At 41.0% G+C, this 20,441-nt stretch overlaps 2 protein-coding genes across 3 annotated transcripts in view; one reads left to right on the top strand and one right to left on the bottom strand.

Moving 5' to 3' along the window:
• SGCD (sarcoglycan delta) overlaps positions 1-20,441 on the bottom strand; it is a 394,603-nt gene that overhangs the window by 256,820 nt on the left and 117,342 nt on the right. The window lies entirely within an intron of this gene.
• LOC309336095 (syncytin-2-like) overlaps positions 1-20,441 on the top strand; it is a 396,307-nt gene that overhangs the window by 274,674 nt on the left and 101,192 nt on the right. The gene's annotated exons all lie outside the window — the stretch shown is intronic.

Here is a 20,441-nt window from a genome sequence, read left to right as displayed (position 1 = left end):
GTGAATTATGATGTGTAAACAAAAAAAAAGTAAAATGCTAAATATATAAATAAATGGGAATGCAAGTAGAAAACAATTTACAGAAGAGTAAGAAATGTAATATGTTGGAAATGCACATTCAGTCCGGGTGGAGGGTTCTTCCCCATTGCAGAACTTAGCTATGAGGACATTGTTTCAAAAATTGGGCACCTATTCTTAACTGAAGATTCCCTCTGGAACTGCACCATCGTTAGAAGGACTTAGCCTTAGTGAGGGGAAACAGGAAGAAGAGCTCCTTCCTGTTTCCTGTGCCTAAGTGTCATACTAGAAGAAGTAGTGCTTTTCAGAGTTAAGAAGTGACACCCAATTCTCTAAAAGAGTGTAGTAGGTGTGTGAATTTGCCACCCCTACTGATTCCTGCTTGTGGGTTTTTCACAGGTATCATGTTGACCACTGTGAGAAAAGGATGTTGGTCTAGATGAGCCTTTGGCCTGATCCAACAGGCTCCTCTTACGTTCTTATATTCTTATGTGATTGTTATGGAGCCATTTTTTACAGATATAATCCCCCCTACTCCAAGTGGGCTTCTTAAGGGCTTTCCAAATTTATTTCTTTACAGTAAAAGAACAGCCACAGCCCCTCATTTTGTTGTAGATCTCATATATGCAAAGTTCAGAATTATTGGAATACGAAATGACGAGCTCATAATGTTTAGGTATATACACACTGAACATCATTTGCCAGTCAACAGTTCCCTAGATTGTTTAACAATCCATTTTGCAGACTGTTTGCTTAGCTCAGTGTGAGCTATGATTAGTTCCATGGCTGCACCAAAAAAGATGGAATGTTAAGGCAATAAAATATGGTTCAACCCCAATTACAAATCAAATCAAATACAAATGTTTCTTTGCGGGGGTGGGGGTGGTTAAGAGTTATCTCATTATGCATGTAACTGCTAATTCTGAATCAACCTGAGAAGAGTTCACCAACCAGAGATCCAAGACTCAGGTTTTTCTGGAAGCACCATAAGCAGCATAGACCCCTCCCTGTGATCAGCAGCAGACAGCATGGGGGGGTGTCTTTGGCATGATCTTGATACAGTTCCATCCCTCCAGAAGTAGGCTGGACTAGATATACACCCAATACCTGAGCCTACACCTGTAATCAATAAAGTGGTGGCCATTCTTAATTCCAGACTGCTTGGCTTTCCAGATGTTTTGGCACTACAGTTCCCATCATCCCTGACCACTGGTCTTGTTAGCTAGGGATGACGGGAGTTGTAGTCCCAAAACATCTGGAGAGCCAAGTCTGGCTATGCCTGGTTTATACTCTCTCACTTCACCACAGTCTTAGAGCGGGGAGGGGAGGCACTGCAACTGGGACCACAAAGCAAACCTCTGGGTCCTGAGTACAGGAATAAAGCTTCCTTCAGACCTTGCCATTACCATGACAGGGATATAAACACAGCAGCAGAGATCTATAAAGTGAATGCCAACCATATTTCCAGAGTATACACTCAGTACGGCAAAATTTTCATTATTCACACAGAAAGTTAAAGAATCGTTCCCATCTCTCACCAGATAAAGCAGGATCCACAATCCACAGTATAATCACATCACAGCTATGGTCAACAGGCAAGTGAACATAAAAAATTAAGAACTGTTTTGGTGGATCAGGCTAGATTGGTCTAATTCACCTTCTTTAGCTTCTGAGATCAGACGAGATCGGGCGTGTTCAGGGTAGTATGGCCGTAGACTAATTCACCTTCTTTAAAAGATTAAGTTGTTGACTGGTATTCCATTTTCTCATTTTATAAAAATTATCACAAAAATAAATTCACATGACCAATTTAAAGCATCAAATCATCTACCCCCTCCCCTTCCACCCTTTCTGTGGTTACTTATCTTTTTTACCTCTGTTTTGTAATGTGGATGGCAAAACTACTAAAATGGCTTAATAAAGCATGCAAACTGGATTAATGAAAAACTCAAGAAAGCAAATGAATTAACTTTGCAGCAGGCGTTACATTGAATGGTGATAAGGATGCTGTGTGGTTTAATCACTAGATGGCACTGGAGTTAACTGTGGAGATAGGAGTAACTCATGGCAACAATAGACATAACTAGAGAGAACAAACATTTAGTACAGCTGTGGGAAATCTGTATTCTTTCAGATCCTGTTGGACTCCATCTCCCAGCCCCAGCCAATATGGCTAATGGTCAGGGATGATGGGAGTTGAAAATCCAGGTTTATCAAATACAGATGGTGTAGCTGATCCACATTTTGAATCCCTGTAGCTAAAGCCTCTGAGGCTGATTTGGTTGTATCTGTTGATATGAATTCAAGCGAAGCAATGTTTGCTTCTTGAGGTTTTAAACTCCGTCCCCACTCTTCTGAGAGATCCTTGCCATGTTGCTGGAACAGCAATTTTGCTTTTAATTAATGCAGCTATGTCTCCTCCCTCTGCAAGAGGTTGCTCACCTGCGAGCAATATTCCCTCTGCCATTGCCACAATTTGAGCAGGTAGGAAGAGACTGTGAGCGTTCTTAATGGGGTGGGGAATGGACCGTGCCAACACTATGGTCAGTGATGTCACCTTCTCCTCACCCCATAGATTATTGTAGTGAATCTATGTGGAGAGCCAGGGTGGTGTAGTGGTTAAGAGCGGTGGACTCATAATCTGGTGAACCAGGTTCATGTCCCCACTCCTCCACATGCAACTGCTGGGTGACCTTGGGCTAGTCATACTTCTCTGAAGTCTCTCAGCCTCACCTCACAGAGTGTTTGTTGTGGGGGAGGAAGGGAAAGGAGATTGTTAGCCGCTTTGAGACTCCTTAGGGTAGTGATAAAGCGGGATAGCAAATCCAAACTCCTCTTCTTCTCCTCCTTGACTTGAATTAATAGAATCAGAACTGTAGAGTTGGAAGGAGCCCCAAGGGTCATCTAGTCCAACTCCTTGCAATGCAGGAATTTCAACAAAATCATAGATGACAGGTGGCCATCCAACATCTGCTTAAAGATCTACAAGGAAGGACAATCCACCACCTTCTGAGGGAGTCTGTTCCATTGTCTAACAGCTCCTACTATCAGAAAGTTCTACCTGATGTTTAGTTGGAATCTCCTTTCTTGTAAACTGAAGCCATTGGCTTGGGTTCTCTACCCCCTGGAGCAGGAGAATCAAGCTTGCTTCATCTTCCATGTGACAGCCCTTGAGATATTTGAAGATGGTTATCATATCTCCTTCTTTTCCAGGCTAGGCATACCCAACTCCCTGAACTGTTCCTCATAAGGCTTGGTTTCCAGACCTCTGATCATCTTGGTTGCTTTCCTCTGCACATGTCCCAGCTTGTCAATATCTTCTTAAATTGTGGCACCCAGAACTGGACGCAGTATTCTAGGTGTTGTCTGACCAAGGCACAATAAAGTGATACTATTACTTCTGGGCAATATACTTCTGATGATGCAGCCTAGCACAGCATTAGCATTTTATTTTATTTTATTCTTTTCTTGCTTCCTCACATTGTTGACTCATGTTAAGCTTGTGGTCTACTAAGATCCCTGGACCCTCTTCACATGTACTTATGGCAAGCAAAGTGTCCCGTCCCGTCCCCGCAATATTATATTTGTGCAGCGGGTTATTCCTGCCTAAGTGTAAAACCTTGCATTGTCCCTATTGGAATTCATTTTGTTAGCTTGGGATCAGTTCTCCAATCTGTTATGTTCATCCTAACTACTGAGTCAGAGAGATATCCTGTACTTAAGCCCACTGATTTCAGTAGACCTACTTCGATTTTTAATAGCACTGAATATCACCCTCAGTCACTTGATGGCACACAACCACACTTCCCTCTTGTTCCTCAAGCTTTCACAGTACAGTGGGACCTCGGGTTAAGAACTTAATTCATTCTGGAGGTCCGTTCTTAACCTGAAACTGTTCTTAACCTGAGGTACCACTTTAGCTAATGGGGCCTCCTGCTTCCGCCACACGATTTCTGTTCTCATCCTGAAGCAAAGTTCTTAACCCGAGGTACTATTTCTGGGTTAGCAGAGTCTGTAACCTGAAGCGTCTGTAACCTGAAGCGTCTGTAACCCAAGGTACCACTGTATAGGACATTATACAAGCCACTGCTCTATTCTCTCTTGGGCCCATTTCATGTATACATCCATGCAAGCCTAAGTTTTCTATGAGGTATATAGCCTACAGCTGGTTTCAGAAAGTCACAGCCCTTTTAGTGTATTCCCTATGTAATTCACATCTCCATCCAAACCAGGTGATTCCTTCCTCTCCCAAGAGCTTGTTCCCTATACCAGATTATCCAGGAGGGCTCCCTGACCCTCCAGAGAGGCATTTTGAGGGAGCAAAGATAGCTGCAGGTGTAAGTCAGAGCCAGGAATGTTTCCTTCTGCAAACAGTCTTCTGCTCACTTATTTTAGGCTCCAAACATTTTTGTCAAGAAAGCAAATTTGAAAATAACACTGAAACCTCCCCCATTGCACCAGGAACAAGGTCCAGCCATATGCTATTAATCACATTGAGTCATCATTAAACATAAAGAATACAAGTGACTGTGTCACTTTGTTGTTCTGTGAAATCTTCTCTTCTCCTGAACCTGAATGGCATAAAAAAGGTGAGCCTCCAGTCCTAGGGAAGAGCAGATAATTAAACTCTCCATGAAATTGGCAACAAGTAATTGGAAAGTTTGATGGCTCTAGCTGCTTGGCAGGTCAGACTTATTCTGTAAAATTAATTAATTAAATTATGACTTTGCCCTGCAAGAAAATGACAGGAAGGGGCATGGATCTACAGATATGAATCTAATGAGGTGCTGCAATTCTGCTTTCTTTCTTCCTTTATGTCATTAAGAACACCCCAAAGGTGCCTTGATACAATGAAATAAAGACACGGGTTAATGGTGCTCATTATTTGATTTCATTCTCACCAGTTTCATGCATATGCCTTCTTCCCAAGAGAGAAAGCACTCCTACACTGATGAGGAACAGGTATGCTTGTGTTTAATTAAAAATTAAATCTTAGAAGTGTTCTATGCATAAATGTAGAAAAGTCAATATGCACATGGATAGGGGTGGTTTAATAGACACTAGGCACTTGGACTTTCCAAAAGCTTTTGATAAAATCTCTCATAAAAGATGCTTTAGTAAGTTCAGTAGTCATGGGATTAGGGTACTAGTCATAGAAGGATCATAGATGTCTCATAGAATAGTAGTATTGGAAGGGACCCAAAGGATCATCTAGTCCAACCCCCAGCAATGCAGGAATATGCAGCTGTCCCATGTGGGGATCAAAATTGTGACCTTGGCATTATCAGCACCATGCTCTAACCAGCTAATGGAGGCATAATGACTTCAGGAATCAGAGAGTAGGAACCAATGTCCGTTCTCACAATGGAGAGATGAAAGAAGCAGGGTTGCCCAAGGATCTGAATTGCTACTGGTGCTTTTAAAGTTTTTCATAAACGATATGGATTTAAGTGTACACAGTAAGATTGCTGAGTTTGCAGGTGATATTAGATTGTCCAGAGGAGTAAAAACAAAAAGGGATTGCAAGGAGCTTTGAAAGTATCTCCCCCATATAGGCATTAAAATGGTTAAGTGATGCATATTTGTGCAAAAACTCCTAACTTCACATACGTGTTAATGGAGTCTGAATAGGTAGTGATTGACCAGAAAAGAGATCTTGGGGTTGTGGTGAATATCTTAATGTTGACTCGTGTGTTGCAGCTGTCAGAAAGGAAATTTCACAATGGCATTATACAAATCTCTGTTGTCATCACACTTGGAATACTTTGTGTAGTTGTTGTTTGTTTGTTTGTTTGTTTAATTTCTATACCGCCCTATACCCGAAGGTCTCAGAGCGGTTCACATAAAGTTTTAGTTACCTCAGCTCAAAATGGATACCCACACTTTCAGATGAGAAATCTTATTTGCAAAGCTGAGTAAACTTAGCATTCACATTCAATCAAGAAGCAACATGGGTTGTGCCAAGAACTGTCTCTGAGGGGGGGGGGGAGGAGAGGGAGAGAGATGGTTGAAAGGAGAAATAAATTTCTAAGAAAGCCTTATAAACAATGAGCAATACCAAACCAAAACACCAAACTGAATATTGTGGAAGAAAGTAAACTCTGCTTAACTTTTCTGATTGCAACTATGATAATGTATTACTCATGTGAAGGGGTTTCATACCAAGGTTAGCTGCATGCCCCTGATGTCTACACACTGCGGATTTCATATTTGACATAGCTTTCTGCATGTTTTCCACATTTATCTCAGGCTGTAAGACACATAAATAGAACTTGTCGGCTTTAAACCACATGAGATTTAAACCATTATTAGCCTCTCGCCAGGTAATCAGAGAAGTAATTCTTAAAAGAACCCCTCTTTTACAACTATGACAGAGTTGGTTCTTAGCCAGAATCTCAAAAAAGCTCAGCTTGTGATGAACTCATTTTGAAGATCTGCCCAAAAGTATCACAATACAGAAGCTGCTGGGTGTCAAGCTCTTTTGAGCACTTTGCTCTATACTTGTCCTATTTTTGCATTTGGTCAAGAATAGCATTTCCCCTCATAATGTCAGGTCTTGCTCTTGATTCTGACATCCCTTGTATATCCTTGTTGGGGGTCTCCTAGCACTTTACCTTGCTACACTATTTCAGAGATACATACAGCTATTCAAGTCTGGCTGTTAAAACCTCTCAGCAGTATGTTCATGAGGAAAAGGATTTCCATTGTAAGAATCAGACAAGAAGTTTTAAGGAATTCATCTTCCTTACTATAAAGATACTCTCACCTACTTTGTACAGCAAACAACAAAAAGGAGTGGAGGAATAGTGTGATCAGGCTTAACTTGAATCTGGTTTAGTTTCTTGTAAGTCTAGGACAAGGGGAACAGGCAGGCAAGCCCGTAACCACCTTTATCACAAAAGATGATGATTGCTATACTTGTGTGCTCAAGTCAAACTCTGATCATGGCAAGGGGGTGACAAAGCATAGCCACATTGCCAGGGCCCCATCATTAAGTATACATTTCCCCTAACTTTTTTGTCTTTCAAGTTTTACCAGTTCATATTTTCCCAACTCAAAAGAGAGACAAAAGAAAAGAGTTTTGGGGGTGGTTTTTCCCCCCTCTCCTTCCCAAATTGTTTTTGGTTGTGTTTTGAAATTGCAAGTGTTTTAAAAAGTTTTAGATGGATAATAATAACTGAGACTAACATGAAAGTAGACAACAGCGCATGCTACACAATGCAGGGAAAGGAAGACATCCATTAATCTGTAGAAAGAGGAGCATTTAGAACCTCTGCAGTAGGAAATACTTCTTTTGAAATGCACAGCCAGCTCTTCACGGCTGATTAATACCAATGTGTTTGCAATTGATAACTAAAGGTGGGACATGAAAATTAGGATTTCCATAATTGCATCCCCCACTACTTTCCTGTCATATTTGGTATCCCATGCTATGTTTCAAACTTAAAAGCATCCAGCGTAAAATGATTCAGCAAATGAACAACTCCAGTGGACAGCTAAGTAAGCAGCTCAGCTTCTCTTCCGCATGATTCATTACAGTCCTGGGTGTTATTTGACTAATTAACCCTTCACTGCTCTTTCCCTTGTAAATAACTAAAGTGTGTTGAGGAACCACATAAATGCTCACTCTTGGGTAAAACTAATGACAAAAAACAGAATAGTAGGCATCTAAAGCCTCCAATGACACAAATTGTTCTGCAAGCAGATCATAACAGAACTGAACAAACTAACTTTGAACATAAAACTTGTTTGCTAATATTTGGAGGCTTTTTACATGGCTATTCCTTTCCAAACAACAAAGTTCTGAAAGCATATCAAATATAAAGAATCAATGTAGAACTGTAATGCTGCATGCTTTAATGTCAGTAGTTAGCGTAAATGTTTTTCAAGGAGCAAACTTTTTTTCCTAGCCACTCACCCTTGAACAATCAGATACAGCTAAAAAGAAGCCTACAGCAATGTATCTGCATAGTAACCACTCCAGACAATTCTCAGCAACACTGAAATAAAGTTTACTGACCCAAATTCATCTCAGATGTAACTTCTGACTTCAGCATGCTTTTCGCAGGGAAAAAAACTGTGCCTAGGGATAATATCCTTTCAAACTGCAATGCTATTACAACTTGTAGAAATGTCAATGAATGCATGTTCAGTAGACAATAGCTGCTAAGTTGGTCCCAAAGATTAAGTACTAAAAATACGCAAAGTGATGTATTTAATTGGAATAAATTCTTTTGTTTCAGGAACATACAGTGTCAAGACACTGAAACAGAGGCTGCAGAGTCCCTAGCTAAGGAGTCGGAATGGGTTCTTGGCTCTAAGCCTGATGTTGATGAACAGGGAGCCACTAACCCAGAGGTTGGCAGGTGAGAGTCCCACAGTACAAAGGCTCAGAAACCCAGAACTGGGATGCTCATTGCCCTTCTGCTGGGTCGAAAGAATCAAGTGTCTCCCAGACTGTCTTGTGAGTCCAACAGCACAGGGAGTGTATCAGGTGGAAGGTCAGGATTGGACTCGCCAGCAGGCCAGAGGGATGACTCTTTACGGACTGTACTTCTCACAAAGGGGCTGCAGTCTAGGAGATAAGGGGAAACGAGATCTGTTTTCTTTCTCCTCCCTGAAGTCTCCCCCTGTGGTGCTATGTAATTCAAGAGCCCCAAATCTTAGCATGTTAAAGCTATATACAGTGGAGAGTGACAGTGTTTCTGGAGCAAGAATCACCAAGCTATAGGGGCCTGGTAAGCACATTTGCAAACCAGAGAAACTGTTTTGGGCACCACACACACACGCGCACACAGTGCAACATTTCCTATTGGCTACAATAGTGTCATGAACACTTCTGCCCAAGGTATAGAATCGCAGCAGGAGTCAAGGAACAGTAGCCGCTTGTCCACTTCCCCTTGTCTTACCAATGACAAGAATGCAGAGCAGCAGTTAAGAGATAGCTGGCTGGAGAGAAGTCAACTCTCCCAAGAAGTACAGAAAGGCTTCAAAAGCAGGAGAGATCATATTTCTTTGCCAGAAGAGGAGGCAGTTAATCCTCTGAGCCCAAAGAGCAGACGTATGAGAAAGGTTTTAGACAGGAGATAAATCAATAAACGGAGGGGTTGCATATTCAGGATATTCTGCAGAACCAGGAAGCATTCCTCAGAAGGGTCAACTGACTTGTGAAGTGCGAAGGCTTCGGTAGAGCCTCTGAGACTGATTGTTTTGTAATAAATCTTCAAGTTACTTACGACTTGAGTACTGTCTTATTGAGATGGCAGCCTGGGCTCTTGAGAAAGACAATGCTTCTTTCAAGCAGTAGAGCAGGCAGTGAAAGGAGACTTGGGCAGGCTTGGGGGTATCCCAGCTGCAGCAGGCCTAAGAGGAGGGTGGTGGAGAGCAGGCTGAGGAACCAAGTGCAACCTTTCCCGGCCGCCTTTCCTTGTCCATGGAGCCAAGGAACTGACAGGTCCCGAGACAGCAGGAGGTTCTCCTCTCCATGTTCCTGCCACAGGGTGCACACCTCGCTCAAGAACACACTCTGGGAGGTAAGCCCCAGGGAAGGACTGGAACGGGCTGGGGAAAATCTGGGTGTCCCTTCACTGACTGTGTGGAGAAGGAGGAGGTGCCACTGCAGCCCCGAAGGCCCGGTTCAGGCGTGGCTCTCCTCCGTGCAGGTCCAGAAGATGGCAGTCACATGACTTTGGTGAGAGAGCCTGTTGTGGGGGTGCTGGGTTGCCTTCTATACAGGCATTTTGTAAGGACTGGTGAGATTAGGTATGCAAAGTGTATTGACCTATGTAGTGAAAGTGCTGCATAAATAATAATATTGGTGCAAATGCTTGATACACAGAAAAGGTTTGCCATGCAATGATCCATTATATAATCTAATTGGTAGTAGTTAAAATCGCATATATCATCAGTTCCTGAAATAATTTGCTTGATTACATTTATTGCAGAGTATTTTGTTTCATGTTTTTGTAATGATGAGGAAAAACAAATGTACATCTACACAGTTGGTATCGCCATGAGCTGAGCTCATTTGATGTGGAAACCTAAAGTTTAATTGCTTGATTTAAATTTGGCTAGTAAAAAATGCATACTGAAACATTACTCTTTTAATTATATTAATTTATAACCGAAGAGCGAAATTTACAAAGGCAATAAAATTAATTATTTATTTGCCCATTACAGCTGCATATATATATTACCCAGTTAATTAGCTTCCTTAAGTCTCTCCCCCCCAAAAAATAAAAAATAAAAACAAGCTTAAACACTGATTTATATAAAGAGTACACACTGCCTCCTTACACAATGCCCATTCCATCTGGTTCCTTGCATTTAACTCAGCTATATGAATTAGGCTTCAATTCTATATACACTTAACTGGGAGTAAATGGGACATACTTCTGAAAAGGTGCCTATAAGGTTGTGTTGTAAAACAGTTTGACAAGGGGACACAGTCTTTGGAAATGTAAATCATTTTGTCTCATCCAAATCCCAAAAGAAATCATTGCTCTAATTCCAAATATGCACCCCCAGGATTTGCCATTACATGCCAGCATTTTTCCTCACCTTTCAAACTGTATGTCCAAACAGGCATCCGTGCTTATTTCCAGGGTCCTTAGGAAACTCTCTGTAAGACATCTCCTCAACATGGCTATGCAACTCCTGGACGGTTAAGTCCAGTCAAATTCGACTATGGGGTGCAGAGCTTTCAGGCCAAGAGGGCTGGCATTTGTCTGCAGACAGCTTTTCTGGGTCATGTGACCAGCATGACTAAACTGCTTCTGGCTCACGGAACACTTTGACGAGTGTCGGAGCGCATGGAGACACTGTTTACCTTCCCGCGCAAATTTGAACTACTTACCTTCTGATCGGCAAGCCCAAGAGGCTCAGTGGTTTAGACTACAGCGCCACCTGCATCCCGTGTCTGTGAAGTAACAAAGGCAGGCAGAACATGAGATCCTGGGCCTGTGGAGTGCAGCTGCAACAAAAATGTTGCACACATGAATGTAATACTAATGAAAAGTGGGATGTGGGTGGCGCTGTGGTCTAAACCACTAAGCCTCTTGTGCTTGCTGATCAGAAGGTCAGCAGTTCAAATCCATGTGATGGGGTACGGGGTGAGCTCCTACTGCTCTGTCCCAGCTTCTGCCAACCTAGCAGTTCGAAAACATACCAGTGCAAGTAGATAAACAGGTACCACTGCGGCAGGGAGGTAAACAGCATTTCCATGAACTCTCGCACTCGTCGTGGTCCTTGATGTGTCAGTAGGAGTTTAGTCATGCTGGCCACATGACCTGGAAAGCTGTCTGAGGAGAAACACTGGCTCCCTCGGCCTGAAGTGAGGTGAGAGCTGCACCTCATTTTGCCCACCAGCAAATGTTCTCAGAATAAGTCACATACTTTCTTATTTAAAAAATGACAGGTGTACATTAATGTTGAATTTCCATAGTGACACAGTAATTCTAAGGTAGGTGACTGCCATGACATCTGTTGAAGTGACAGGTTTTTTAATTATTATTTATAATTTTCGATTATAACAAAAAAAGAAAACATTTCACAAGTCATTCAACAGTAATTATAAAATTCTGAACCTTGACTTCCCTCCCCCTCTTTCTGCAGTTCCTTAAAATTATTTTAATCTTTCCCTGCATGTCTCAACCTATTCCTTTATCCATCTGTTATTATGGGTTGTTTTTTTAGAAACTGCAAGTTTTTACAGTAGTCCTGCTAATATCTTGATCTGTTTGTAATTTGTTTGTAAATATTCAATAAACCATTTCCATTTCTTAATAAATAGTTTATTGTCTTGTTTTCTTATTCTTCTGGTAAATTTCACCATTTCTGCATATTCCATTAATTTCTGCATGACGTGACAGCAGTTTTGCAAAAGATTTGGGTCTGCGTCTGACCACAGCTAGAGCCAGTTTGTCAGGCTTCTAATTAACACTCCAATGTAATTTCAAAAATTCATAGTGTACTGTAACTGAGTGCAACATTTTCATTAATATTTTAGCTTTCAATCTCCTTGAGCTGGATAGCTAAAATGTGCAATGAGTATTTATGTAGGGATCCTGAAGACAATAAAATCAGATTATTAATGGCTACAGAACAATTAGTGTTACATTAATATGTGATGAAAAACTAATTTGCACATTGTCTGAAAAGATATTCGAATTCCATTTACCCATGCCTTTAAATTTAGCTGACAGAGAAGCACTCTATTCCCATGGGTGTCTCTCTGTGTAAACTACATCCCTGAATCTGCCTGGACAATTCGGAAGATTTAACATCTCTGGTGTTACAAGACAGAACACAACTAAAGTGTTTAAGGGGAAATGGACATTTCCATGAAATTATGCTGGGCAAACAACAGATTAATGCACAAAACAAAACAATGTGAGAGTAATATAATAGTTACTGACAACAGAGTACTGCAACAGGGTGAGATGTGGGTTCGAATCACCCGTCAGATATATACCCGGTAATCCTCTTGGCTGTGAGTCCTGGAAAACCTACTTCCTGCCTTGCAGGCATTTTTCCACCTGCCCTGGGCGGGTAAGGCCCTGACTGACTGTTCTGAGTTCTTGATAGGTGGGATGAAAAGTAATGAATGAAATAAATTTTATATAAACACTCACATTGTAGTAGGCCACTGTCTACAGATATTTAGGAGCAGTGCACATGAAAGCTCATACCAATAACAAACTTAGTTGGTCTCTAAGGTGCTTCTGGAAGGATTTTTTAAAATTTTGTTTATACTAGAGATGCGTGCATCTAGCCCCATTAGTTACACAGAGTTTCTGCCCTAGGTTTTCAGATATTCATGGAAAACTTGCTGCTTTGCATTTTCAAATGCCTGCATATTTTTTAAAAGTACTCAAAGACCAACTATGAAAATTAATATACATTTTAGTTCAGGGCTGGCACATGTCTTTTGGCATTATACATGTGCAATATCACTGGCTGGTCACAGATGCTTTTCAGCACTAATAACACATTAACTGTAATGCCTTCAGAAAGCAGCGGTGAAGCCTCCAGTCTAATTTGAAGACCTTTTAACTGTAGGGATGAAACTGAAAAAAAAGTTTTGGAACATAGGCAAGGAGAAAGATTGTCAATTACTTTACAGCCTTTGTGCATAATTCTTTATACATCCAATAATATATGTTTTTTTCCTTACAACCAGCATCCACAACCGTTTGAAGATCCAGCTTTTGGATTCTTTCCTGCCCCTCCATGTAAGCACAAAAGATATTCAATCAGACATGATATAAATTGCATCTGGAATTCTAGTCCACTTGAATGGAACTGCAACATCCAACTAGGCAGATTACATACATCCCTTTCTGTGTTGAGTACCCAAAGTTGTCTCACGCGTCACAATATCCCCCCCCCCATGCTTGCACTCAGACATGCAAACTTTCCTTATTCTGCTGCAGCCACAGTGCATGCCAATAGGTAGCTTTGCTCCCTATAACTTTCAGATTCTCTGTATTTAATATTTAATCACAGCTGGGAACATGGCCATTGTTCTGTTGCCTGGTGCAAGGGAAGAATAATCATGTTCTGAGCTATGGGGGATTTCAAAAGATCTTAGCAGAGAGATTTAAGATATTCTTCACACATAAATACACTAAGTACATTTGAGATAGTTTCTGACACAACAGCTTTCCTTCACAGAAGCATAGCATAATCACTCCACTGCATTTCCCTAGCACAATCATGTAAACAAGAACCTCCCAAAGTCCAGAAAGGAAAAAGACATTACAGGTGGAAACAGTTCCCCCCACCTCCTGTTTTTAAAACTTTGATAAAAATTAAAGCGAGAGCTTGGCTGCAAGCTCTGCAAATTAGCACTTTGGAATCTAGTCATTGGCCCACAAATTGTGAAACTTGCAAAATGATTATACCACAAACAAATAATCTTGCCATTATTCCAATGATACAAAGTCAATACAGTGGTCTAAAGTAAAGGGACCCCTGACCATTAGGTCCAGTCACGGACAACTCTGGGGTTGCGGCACTCATCTCGCTTTATTGGCCGAGGGAGCCGGCGTACAGCTTCCGGGTCATGTGGCCAGCATGACTAAGCCGCTTCTGGCAAACCAGAGCAGCACACAGAAACGCCGTTTACCTTCCCACCAGAGCGATACCTATTTATCTACTTGTACTTTGACGTGCTTTCGAACTGCTAGGTTGGCAGGAGCAGGGACCGAGCAATGGGAGCTCACCCCATCTCAGGGATTCGAACCGCTGACCTTCTGATCGGCAAGCCCTAGGCTCTGTGGTTTAACCCACAGCACCACCCGCGTCCTGTGGTACCTCTAGTTGCAGACTTAATCCGTTTTGGGGTGCTGTTCGCACCCCAAAAAGTCTGCAACTAGAGCGCCTCTTCTGTGCATGTGCACTGTGTGATTGAGTGCTTCTGTGCATGCACGAAGCGCACAGATCGCTTCTGCAAATGCGCGAGCGGTGAACCGGGAAGTAAACACTTCTGGGTTTGCCATGTTTGTAAGCTGAAAGTCCGTAACAAGAGCAGAATGCAACACGAGGTATGACTGTACAACTAGCAGTCTGTTCAGCACAGGTCCCTATGTTTGTGTTTGATGTTTGAAATAGGTTTAGCCAAAAGGCTCGTAATTGCTAGTTATATTTTCAGATACATTTTTCAAGAATTGCCCTCAGATCAGCCCACCAACATCACTGCAATCGTATTTGTTTATAATTGTAAAAGAGTTTATTGCATGTGATATTCTGCTGAATTACATGCTACTGCCACAGGCAAAAAGATATTCACTACAGAGTAGAGAGAGAGCACAGCAGCCTGCTACTATTCTTAAGATACTATGCTTCGAAAAGCAAAACTCATTGAACTATTCTGTTCAGATTGAACAGAGAGTAGATTAGAAGTACTATTGGGTAGCTTTATTTTAGAAGGGGGGCGTGGTTAAGTTTGTTTCATTCTGTTTTCATTACAGTGGTGCCTCGCAAGACGAAAATAATTCATTCCGCGAGTCTCTTCGTCTTGCGGTTTTATCGTCTTGCGAAGCAACCCTATTAGCGGCTTGGCGCTATTAGCGGCTTAGCGGCTATTAAAGGCTTAGCGGCCTAGCGGCTAAGAGGCTATTAGTGGCTTAGCGGCTTAGAAAAGGGGGGGAAGCGAAAAAACTCGCAAGACGTTTTCATCTTGCGAAGCAAGCCCATAGGGAAATTCATCTTGCGAAGCGCCTCGAAAAACGGAAAACCCTTTCGTCTAGCGGGTTTTTCGTCTTGCGAGGCATTCGTCTTGCGGCGCACCACAAGGCAGTTAGCTGCCTTGAGCTTCTTCGAAAAAGTTGGTGGGAAACATAAATAAATAAATAGCCAACATTCTTAAAAGAACACTTTTAAATATGGAACACATCAAAGGAAAGGGACTACTAATGGGGTTACCAAGGTGTGCCAGCTGCAATTGCTGCAGTTAAATGTGCAAGAGGTTGGATGGAAAGCAAGTTAATGGGAAAATGGATAACTTTTATCCTATTTTGCAATGAGAAAGCGAGGGATGATGTAAGGCCGCATTCATTAAAGAAAATATGACTATATATATTCATGTAATAAATGTTTGTAATCATAATAAAGCATTAACCTCTCAATTTGTTAAGAAGAAAAGCTGAACAAGACATTTCAGGAACAAATGTGGTAATTGGAAGGTAAGTGACCATGTGATATATTGAATATACAATGATACCTCCTGTTGCACACGGGATCCATTCTGGAGCTCCGGACGGATCCTGAAGTGTGCATATCCAGAGATGCAGCTTCTGTGCATGCACACGGCACAGTTCAGCACTTCTGCGCATGCACGCGTGGCAAAACCCAGAAAAATATTTCTGGGTTTGCCGCGTACGTATCCCGAAGGATATGTAACCAGAGGTGAACGTAAGTAGAGGTACCACTGTATTCTCAACAATAAAACTGATTTGGTACCAAAAGCCATGTCAGAATGCAGATTGGTAAGGGTCAAAATAATCAGTATAATCCAAAAAAGTGCCTTCTCAAACACCTCCAAAATATTGCCATGTTCCACTGGATCCTGGGTGAGCTTTTTCAGGAGTGGTCATACGCACCTCTCCTTCATGGCAGTAAGAAATACCTGCCAGATGTAACATACATTAAATGTGCATTTCTTAGTGATGGAAATGGAATCCCTGTACACCTCAGTCCTTTGACCTATGCTACATTCTTTGCAAACAATCCATACATCTGGTGAACTAGGTAAACAGTTTCCATGCTGTCCAGTGTTAGAAACACAGATATATAAGCTAGGCACCAAATGGCTCCTTAAATCATGATTACAGTCGCCAAAATGGAATGGCTAGTTGCCATTTTTGGGCCAGATGGCCTGAAAGTCTTATTTTTCAATACAACTTTTTGGTTCTTGAAATTCATTCTGATTGTGCAGATAAAATATCACAGAGAGAATTCTACAGGATGTGTTGCTAGTGTGTGAAAACAGACCAGGTCCAAGGATCCCCAGGCATGCACTTCCAGATGATGGAGACATCAGGTTCCATCCTGGTACTCAGGCATCTTCACTTGGTCACAAGTGGCTGACAGTTAGGTGCAAAATACGCCTGGGGCCTGGCAAATTTTGAATACTGATGTTGTCTGATGCTCCATTACATAATGCTACTTCTGTCCCTGTTCTTTTCTATACAGGAAGACTGGTTCAAAATTCAAATTCGCCTCCTCGCATAAGGCCAGTGAGCTTCTGAAAATTTGCACTCTGTCCCACAGAAAAATGTAACACAGTGAAATTTTCAGATATAAAATGGGTTAATGTTCTGAAACTATTTCAAATTGCTAAAAGAATTTAAAAGAACACTGTTACATTCACAGTGAACATTACTTTCTCACAGAAAATACTGATGATTTCTACTGATGTTTTCTAAAAAGAAAACAAAATACATGGTACCAAATTCAAAATACCTATGCACTGTAAGATCTGTTTTTCAGACAGCCAGCAACCCCAATGTGTTCTTTACCAGCCACATTCCTTTTAGCCTTTTCTTTCTTGAATACTGTCATATCATCAATTTACTATTGAACAATTTGCATTTTATATGCTTTAGCTTTGACCTCTCTTAAATCTCTGCCTTACTAATGGATTTAAAGGCCATTTTCCTAACCTCTATTTACACTTTATAACCCTTGAGACCTTTTATCATCTTTTTAAAGCTATGCCCATAATTATACTAATACTGGAAGATCAAAAGAAATTAACAAAGGAACATAGCTGAACATAGATTTGTGGGTGTAAGATAATTTGCTATACTCTGTCAGATGGAAGAAGTGCAGAATACTCGGTTCAGGAACTGCTCTGACCGGCTTCAGGTCAATGAACTAATTTAAAAGGAGAAAGCTTTAAAAGAGTTCAGGATATTTAATTCAATAGTAGCTCAAGAGCTTTCAGGTCTAGCCAGAAAGAGAGTCCTCAGAAGATGAAACAGACACTCCATAGGTTGAAGAAAAGCATGCAGATGATCCCCTTGTGGGGTTTCCTCTCAATTGAGACTTGCTGGCAAACCCCTTGGGACTCTGTCATATTCTGCCGTCCCCTGTTACTGAATCTCCCTATGAGACCAGCATTGGACTGTTTCCTGACTTTGCTTCTGCATCACATTTAGACCAAGACTGAATTCCTGTGCTTGACCTAGGACTGCACCAGTAATTCTGCTTGTGTCGGTGTTTACCTTGGTGAGAGGCTTTTACCCCATGGGACTGGGACCCTAGCCCCTGAGAGCACTCACTAGAGTGTGAGAAGTATTGGCATTGGCACACAGATTTATTTATACTGCATATTTATTTATAAAAGGTGTGTGCACGCACGCACACGCACCTCTTCCTCCTCCTCATAAAATACTAGGGGAGTCCGTAACAATATGCATACAATTAAAACTTGATAATTCCTCCATCAATGTTGCTGTCATTTTCTTCAAACGCTTGCTGATTCTTAATAAGTTCACTGCAGGACTCATGGGCTGTGTTTGGACATCACACTACAGGAACAAATATTGTTCACGATACAGGAACAATACTGTGTTTGGATATCACAATACAGGAACAAGCCTTGGGTTTACATGCCTTACACCCCTGCCCTGCCTGGCATAACCATGAAGTGATAACCAGAAGCTTTAATTTTCCATTTTTAGTGTTGCATCTGAACCCTAAACTGTGATAAAAACTTAGTTTTCCTGAAACAAGCAGGCTTCACAATGCATTTTTAAAAGTTGGTGTGCTCCAAACAAACAATGAGCCACAGTTTGTGGCAAATCTATGAAATTACAAGCTACTGTGAATTTGAAAAAAAAGGAAGGAAAAGCTTCCAAATTTGTCATGACCGCACTATAGAATGAGAGATGGGAGAGTGCAAGAGTCCAAGCTGTGCACAGGTTAATTCTCATCACAATAAAATGTGGCTTGTAATGATAAGCCAAATGCAGTCTGTACAGGCAGGCACTTTCAGGTCTGTGACTAGAATTTTTTCTGCATGACTATTGTCTAGTAGCATGAAAGAAAAGTAAGAAAGCCTGACGTTCTAGAAAATTATAGATGCAGGGGATCTCTGCTTAGAAGACAGCTGGAGCGCTACTTATGTGAGCATTTAAATTCTCATATAAATAAGCTCTACACAGTCCAGAATCTATTTCTATCAGTGGGATTCACTAGTATAGAAATGAAAGCTGGAAATAGAAACTTATAAACTTAGTCTGATGAAAAATTCTCCCTGGCTCCTATTAAATTATGCCAAAATGTTTTCTAATGGCAAAAGTTTTTGGGCACTCTATTCTTTGAACAGTTTCTATAAGACTGAGAAATGTCAAGGGGGCAGAAAAAGTCAGGCACTATCTAGTATGCGTTAACACAATTTATGCAGCACCTGCATTCAAATATTGCATATAAATATGTACGTATGAATAACATGCTTGTTGCAAATGAAAGGCAGATGTAATACGTAAGTGTGAGAACTCTATATAACTTAAAAATTTGAAAATATTGACATGCTTTTTATTGTACATTCATTAAAATGTAGTATGGTTGGCAGGGATTAGAAAAAAACTGAGTCAGGGAAATTTGACACATCCACCTCCAGCATTCTTAACTGATGCTCAGGACAACAAACAAAAAGTATCCATTTTACCACTAGCAGTGCATGCTGCCCTACTGGGGTTATAAGGTGGTGTTTTGCTTTGCTTTTTGTTTAAAGAACTACAACAGGGATGGGGAATCCAGATGATGCTGGGCTCTAATTCCAATTAGGATTATAGTGTCAGAGTGATAAAAGTGCTCTCTCATTTATGTGGTATTTTTCTATTTTTAAAATATAGAAATATACAGGTTCACCTCTCCTAAATATCAGAGAGAAATAAGAACTTTATTCCCTATTTTTACTGTTCAAACCACTTCTACTCCCGCAGCTTTTTCACTCTTAGGTTTGCAAAAACCTTTTCCTAGTTATCTTTTGGCTTGCCCAAGAATTTTTACCTTGTGACTTTGATTGTTGACTATACCCTGCAGGAGACTGAGAGAGAAAAAACAAATATATGAATTGAAATTACACTGAACAGACTCATCCATTCTATTTGATTCATGAGGTAGCCTTTCAACTAGATAGGCAATGTCTTTTTCCACTTTTGGTATTTCCGTTTACTTTCATTAAACTGATATAGACCCTGTAGTTCTGTGTTGCCATTCTGGCATCTAATTCCCCCACTCCACCCTGAAGGATCATGGTGCCTCCAAGTCCCCCAGACATTAGCAACACTTCTGAAGGAAAGACATTGTTGAAGTTAAAGGGGGGGTGGTAAGTTCATGCAAAGGATATATTAAACTTTTCTACCTTGGTTGCAGAAGCATTTTTTAAAAAAGGGAGAAACTGGTGGGATCAATCTGTAGCAACATTAAAAAGACAAGGAAGTCTTTATGGACAGTTCTGCTTTACCAACGGATACAAAAGGAACTAGAAGCGTTTGCAGTCATGCACCAGTTAGCACAAGGAAAGTGCCATGCATCAACAGAGAGAAATTGCTCTCAGAGCTGATAAAAGGGGTGCCAACAGCATTTGGACTGCAATATTTAGCTTTTCCCAACACTTTTTGATTGCTGTCTGAAGCCTGGACTTTGAAAGGCTACTGCAATCAACGAAAGGAAGACATTTTAACAGAAAACTAGAAAAAAGAAGCAAGCAGCCAGAAGTGGGGAAACTGCCGTTTGTTTTCAGTTAGACCGCATTCAGACAGCACTTTATTCTGTTTTCCTAATGTTTCTTTACTGATAATTTCTGTGCTTTGTGTGATCTTTCATATGACATAAAAGCCATCTCTGGAAATCTAGTGGAAGAGTAGTGTCATTTCCAAGTTAATTTGTTTCCAGAAAAAAACTGGTTG

This window comes from Podarcis erhardii (assembly GCF_964252035.2).
Source record: "Podarcis erhardii genome assembly, chromosome: 2".
NCBI lineage: Eukaryota > Metazoa > Chordata > Lepidosauria > Squamata > Lacertidae > Podarcis > Podarcis erhardii.
The sequence above is the reverse complement of the archived record's forward strand: the minus strand, read 5'-3'. Positions and strand labels throughout refer to the sequence as shown.